Here is a 5,344-nt window from a genome sequence, read left to right as displayed (position 1 = left end):
GCAACCATTATTTAATATACTGAGTACTTCAGCCAAGGACTGAGCCCTTTTAAATTACCACCACCTGTCATTGGCCGAGTGGTCTTTATCATTTTCTATTACAATAAGACTTGCATATACTGCAAGCACCAATTGTACATAGAGTGCCAACGCAACCCCATTACTTCCATACAAGGAAGCCACTACCAGGCTAGGACTGGCCACCACCAGTGCACATCAGGCCCTACCATTATACAGTGCCACTAATCCGCGGCACTGTACATCGACTAGGCTGCTGAAGTACTCCCCCTTTTACTTTCTCTCCTCCACCGTTACACTCACGAACAGAGTGCCATTTCCCTTCAGTATTTTTTAGTATACTGCATTTAGTGTCGTCCCACAGGACACACCAGCATAATACCAGTGTCCAAGGAACGCCTCCATAAGTGCAGTGCACCTGAACAGGACGCACAGGTAGCCATCCAACTGCGTATCCACTATTCCGGAATGCCCATTCACTAAGTGTTTCCGTGCATAAGGATAATTACTCATTCCGGAACACTCAACCAATGAATGCCCCCATAAGTGCCACTGCACCTGTGCAGGAGTACAGGTAGCCATTCAACTGCATATCCGCCATTACGGAATGCCCACTCATTAGTGTTTCCGTGCCTAAGGATCCTTACCTTTCTGGATCACTCAGCAAAGGAATGCCTCCATAAGTACCGTGCTCCTGTATAGGACATACAGGTTACCCATCCATAGAATATCCCTCATTAGGATCACCCAATTACCTGTGTATCCGCCAGTCTGGAACGCCCATCAGTGTGACCGCTACACAGCACACTCCACTATATTTTCACCAACTTACGGGATACTTCCCACGTGCCAAAGAGCACCAAGTCTTCTAAGACACATTCCCATGTTCATCATGAACATTTCATCATTTGCAGAACCCATTTCTAGGCGAGTTCCACCTCACCGAATAGGTACTCCCATCCAGGACTATTCCTGGCCATCATTTTCACATCTGACTGAGCCTCTACTGTACAGCCTAAAGAAAATGTCTTCCCCTGCTTCCCACCAAATCGTAGCCATAGAGCTAGAGAGGCTCCAAACCCTTATAATTCGGGGCAAGGAGGGTGGTTATAGTGAACCAGCACTCGGCCAGTGGCTGAAGGCACAGCAGGATGCCGCGTGCCATTGAGAAAGGGAATAAAAATGAAAGCTGAGAAAACCAGAGGAAGAAGAAAGAAAAGCAAAAGAAGAAGAGAGAAAAGGAAAGGAAGGAGAGAGAGAGAGACGAGAGAAGAAAGGTGGAAGCATGAGTTATCTCTCAAGGATGAAGAAATAAAGCTGGAGAGGGCACGTAAGGAGAGCATCGAAGCTCGAGCCACTCGGCAAGCTTCCAGCCCTACACCTACTGTGCCTAGCAATCCCACCGTCTCCTGCCAGCCTCTTGCCATTTCACCGCCTACCTCCTCCACTTTGGGAGAGGTGAGCATGCCAGTTCACCCCGGACTTGTTCCCGAGGGTGACCCAAAGGAGGAACCACTAACCTCCCCACATCTAAACACTGCCAGAGCAGACTCTTCATCTGTGCCAGAGCACACTACAAGCCTTGAATACCCCACAGATTCACAGCCTGTGGTGCCACTATCATCCAGTGCCATGGAAGAAGTTCTGGAGAAGATTATGCCGAGACTGTGGCCACAAGGATCACATGTCTGCAAACTTTGGAGGGTGCGCCAGCCATATTTCCGCCATCGCAATGGCCATCACCAATTCCTCTTCACTAGGACCCCTGGCTAAGGGCCCCATCACTGTGGCACCCCTCCAAAACCATTATTCACCAAGCCTTTGATGACTCTGGTGCCCAAATCTCCTTAATACTGGAAGACAGAATTCCCCATGGGGTCTAGTGTCAATAGGCACCAACTAATCACAATTGAAGGCATCAATCACATAAAGTTGATCCTTCCCACAGTCCAATTGAGAGTAACAAGATCTCACCTTTCAAGAGTATGCACTCTTGCAGTAGCAAGCTACATTCCATGAGGTTACGACCTCCTACTGGGGCAAGACTTTAAGTCCCCTCATCTCCAATCAACCAAGGGCCCTAACCCCACAACAAACTACTCCAAAGCAAGGAGCCATTAAAATTCTACTTCCTCACGGAAGTACGGCCACCAACAGTCTCCCCCTTCAGCAAGGAGAGAGATTGATCATTCACAGTTCCGTTGCAAAACCTACAACATACTAGGGCACTCCACTAACTGGCCTGGGTGCCCTAGCAAGCAAAGAGCAGCAGACACTGTTCATTCTCCACAAGGCTTAGCCTTCCACAAGAGACAGGAGCCTCTGTCTCCCATCACCACGGGCACACCGATAGGTATGGCACGATCGGTACTCGTCCCAGGTCCATCTGACCTCAACTCTCTGCCCGTGCCACTTGGCAGTACTGAACAATGCCATGCTCCATCCAGCCTGGACGTAGTCAAGACAAACCTTAACCTCTGCGCCTGGCCCGAGCTAGTGCCGGTGCCCAACCTTAACTTAACCAAGGATCCTCCTACAGGAGATCCTCCAACAGGCATGGAGCTTAACGCAGCCATTGCCCAGCTCCAGTCCACGATTCTTCTTCGCCATCACCTCTGTCGGCCGAGGATGAACCTCCGGCAGACCTCACCATTACACCTTCTCTGGATGACCAGGAACTGCCCTACCAGGAGTCAGCCTGGAGTCTTACCCTTACAGCGGCTTTCACAGCAGCCGGAGTGAGGGCATCCCTTGCAGTAGGTTCTATCTTTACAACGGTCGCTGCAGATGCCGAAGTAGGGTGTTTACCTGTAGTCCCCAGGGGTACCACTGCCTCTGCTCCTAACGGCGTTTCTGGCCTTTCCCCAGAGTCGGTGCCTCCGTCACCTCCTAGGACTGGTGTAGCCAGGCCTTGGAGGAACAAGAAAGAAGAAGGGACGTAACAAATTCACAAACTAACTCAAGAGCCACATGCTCTCCTTGTCACCTGTGCCCTAGGTACAGTGTCACATTCATTTGCAGAGTGATCCTAGCACTTACCCAGAGAAGGTAGCCAGCCTGATCTCTGCCAGTAGAATAACACTTTAACCCCTAGAACTTGTACTACTAACCCTCACCTAAATGTCATAATTACCTCATGAATTTAGCTAGAAATGGCAGCCATCTTACTCCTAACATCAGCTGACTTTAGGAGGGAAACTCAGAATAGGCCAGGCATAGTAATTTCCGGCGCCAATCATAGTAGTGGGGTGAATAAAAACTTGTTAAGCATTAGGGACATATCCCAAGGGGAGTGTGTAGTTAGATCGGTACTTCCCAGGCCTATTCATAAGATCCCTTATTCTGTGACTCTTTCGCTGGCCGTATATCTGTTTCCATAAGGACCTGCTAACGGGGGACAAACTACCCCCCAACTCCCAGCAGTCACAACTGACATCGTTCTGAGTCCTGGCCAGTCTCTCAGAACGGACAGACGCCTGACTCTGCATGCCCATAGGCCTAAACTGGCGCACCCCATTCTCAGACCAAGCCGAAGCCAATCTCGTCAAATTACTCTCCATAAGGCTACCCAGGTACATCTGAGTTACATTCATATAGCCAGTTCTTTCCCTCTGAGTCAAACCAAGTCTCACACATTTCCAATTTCAATTCTAATTACTCAAATTAACCTCCCTTTGTACATTTCTGCCTAGCGGCCACATGCTACCCTTGTAACTCGTCCCCAGAAAAAACAAAACTCTTCATTGAGCCATTCTATTTCAGCACTAGAGTCCTCCTCCCCTTGTGTGTGATTGAAATTGTGCAAGAAGACTGCTTTTAAGTTGTTTGTAATTTGGAATTCGTTTCCAGATTGCCACTGCAGACTCTGTGCATCCCTGCATCCTTTCAAGCACTTTTATTACCGGATTTCATCAATTTGGAAACCAGCTGTGCACTAAATGTTGAATTTGGCCATTTTATCATATTGTGAATGTTAAGAGTAATGCAGACCGCACCCGGCGCTCTTTTCACGTGACCCATATGCATTTCACTTATCTCAGGCCATTCAATGTTTTCTTTGTAAATAAATGTAAATTAGAGCTAATAGCTGAAGCTTTTCAATGGCGACCTTGTGAACTCCTCAACAGTTATCTAAGGTAAGTCCGAAGCGCTCCATTTTCCTCTTTCCCCTTATGTGCTTCCTGTTGTGCCCTAAAAACGTTAATATATATATATATATATATATATATATATATATATATATATATATATATATATATATATATATATATATATATATATATATATATATATATATATATATATAGAGACTTGTAGGAGGAAGTACATCTCAGGTGGTCCTTAAAATACTTTTATTACAACGTTTCAAAACACAAAGGTTTCATTTTCAAGCTGTAAAGACATAAAACAATAAAATTAATATTAAAAAGCGCTAAATTACAAATAAAAGGCATAATACATTATAAAAGACAAGATAAAAAAAAAATTAAAACTAGTTAGCAGAACCAACCATCAAGAGAGAAAGGGAGGACAGAAGTCAGAAGGAACAAACCAGATATGACCGGCAACAGCTCACGTTAGGTAAAGAGTTGTCGAGGAAGACTGCGTGTTCAATGAGGAACAAGCTGTTTAATAAACAAGGATTCCAGAATTGTCAGTAGTTTGCCATTCGGTGCCCGTCCCAATATTTCAAAATCTTTGTATTGTATATTCAGCTTGCATTTATTAGCGTGTTGCCTGATATTAGAAAATTCTGGATTAGCAAGTTTTGTTACCATTCTATAGCTAACGCCCTTATGGCAATCAATTCTGACCCTCAGTAACCTCTGTGTGGATCCCACGTAGGTCCCCAGATTACATCTAGGCAATTAAACTTGTACACAACACATGAGTCATCAAAGGGTCAAGTTTATCCTTGAATTTAAACAAACTACCTAAACTGAGTGGGTTTGTTGGGATGATATTAAATCTAATAGCTGGTATATAATCAAATATGAGTTTTCTTAGTGCATCGTAGAAATTTTTGTCATGGATTAAAGGTACATTTGCATAAAATGGAAGCTTAGCACAGTAGGTAAGGAGACTTTTGGGATAAAAACGTTATTAAGAAGTTTACGAACATACCCGTGAAAAAGTGTAGTGGGAAAAATAATTGTTGGTAAAATATTGACGTAAAAAGTTGATTTCTGCGTGAAAAAATTCCCAACTAGATGTCAATGAGAAGGCACGATGAAGTAATGTGGATAAAGAATTTAATTTAAAACCATAAAAACAGTGACTATAAAAATTTGAACTAATCCTGTAAAAGTTCCCTTCCTGTAAACTG

The sequence above is a fragment of the Macrobrachium nipponense genome, chromosome 11 (assembly GCF_015104395.2).
Source record: "Macrobrachium nipponense isolate FS-2020 chromosome 11, ASM1510439v2, whole genome shotgun sequence".
Classification (NCBI taxonomy): domain Eukaryota; kingdom Metazoa; phylum Arthropoda; class Malacostraca; order Decapoda; family Palaemonidae; genus Macrobrachium; species Macrobrachium nipponense.
This window is presented reverse-complemented; position numbering follows the sequence as displayed.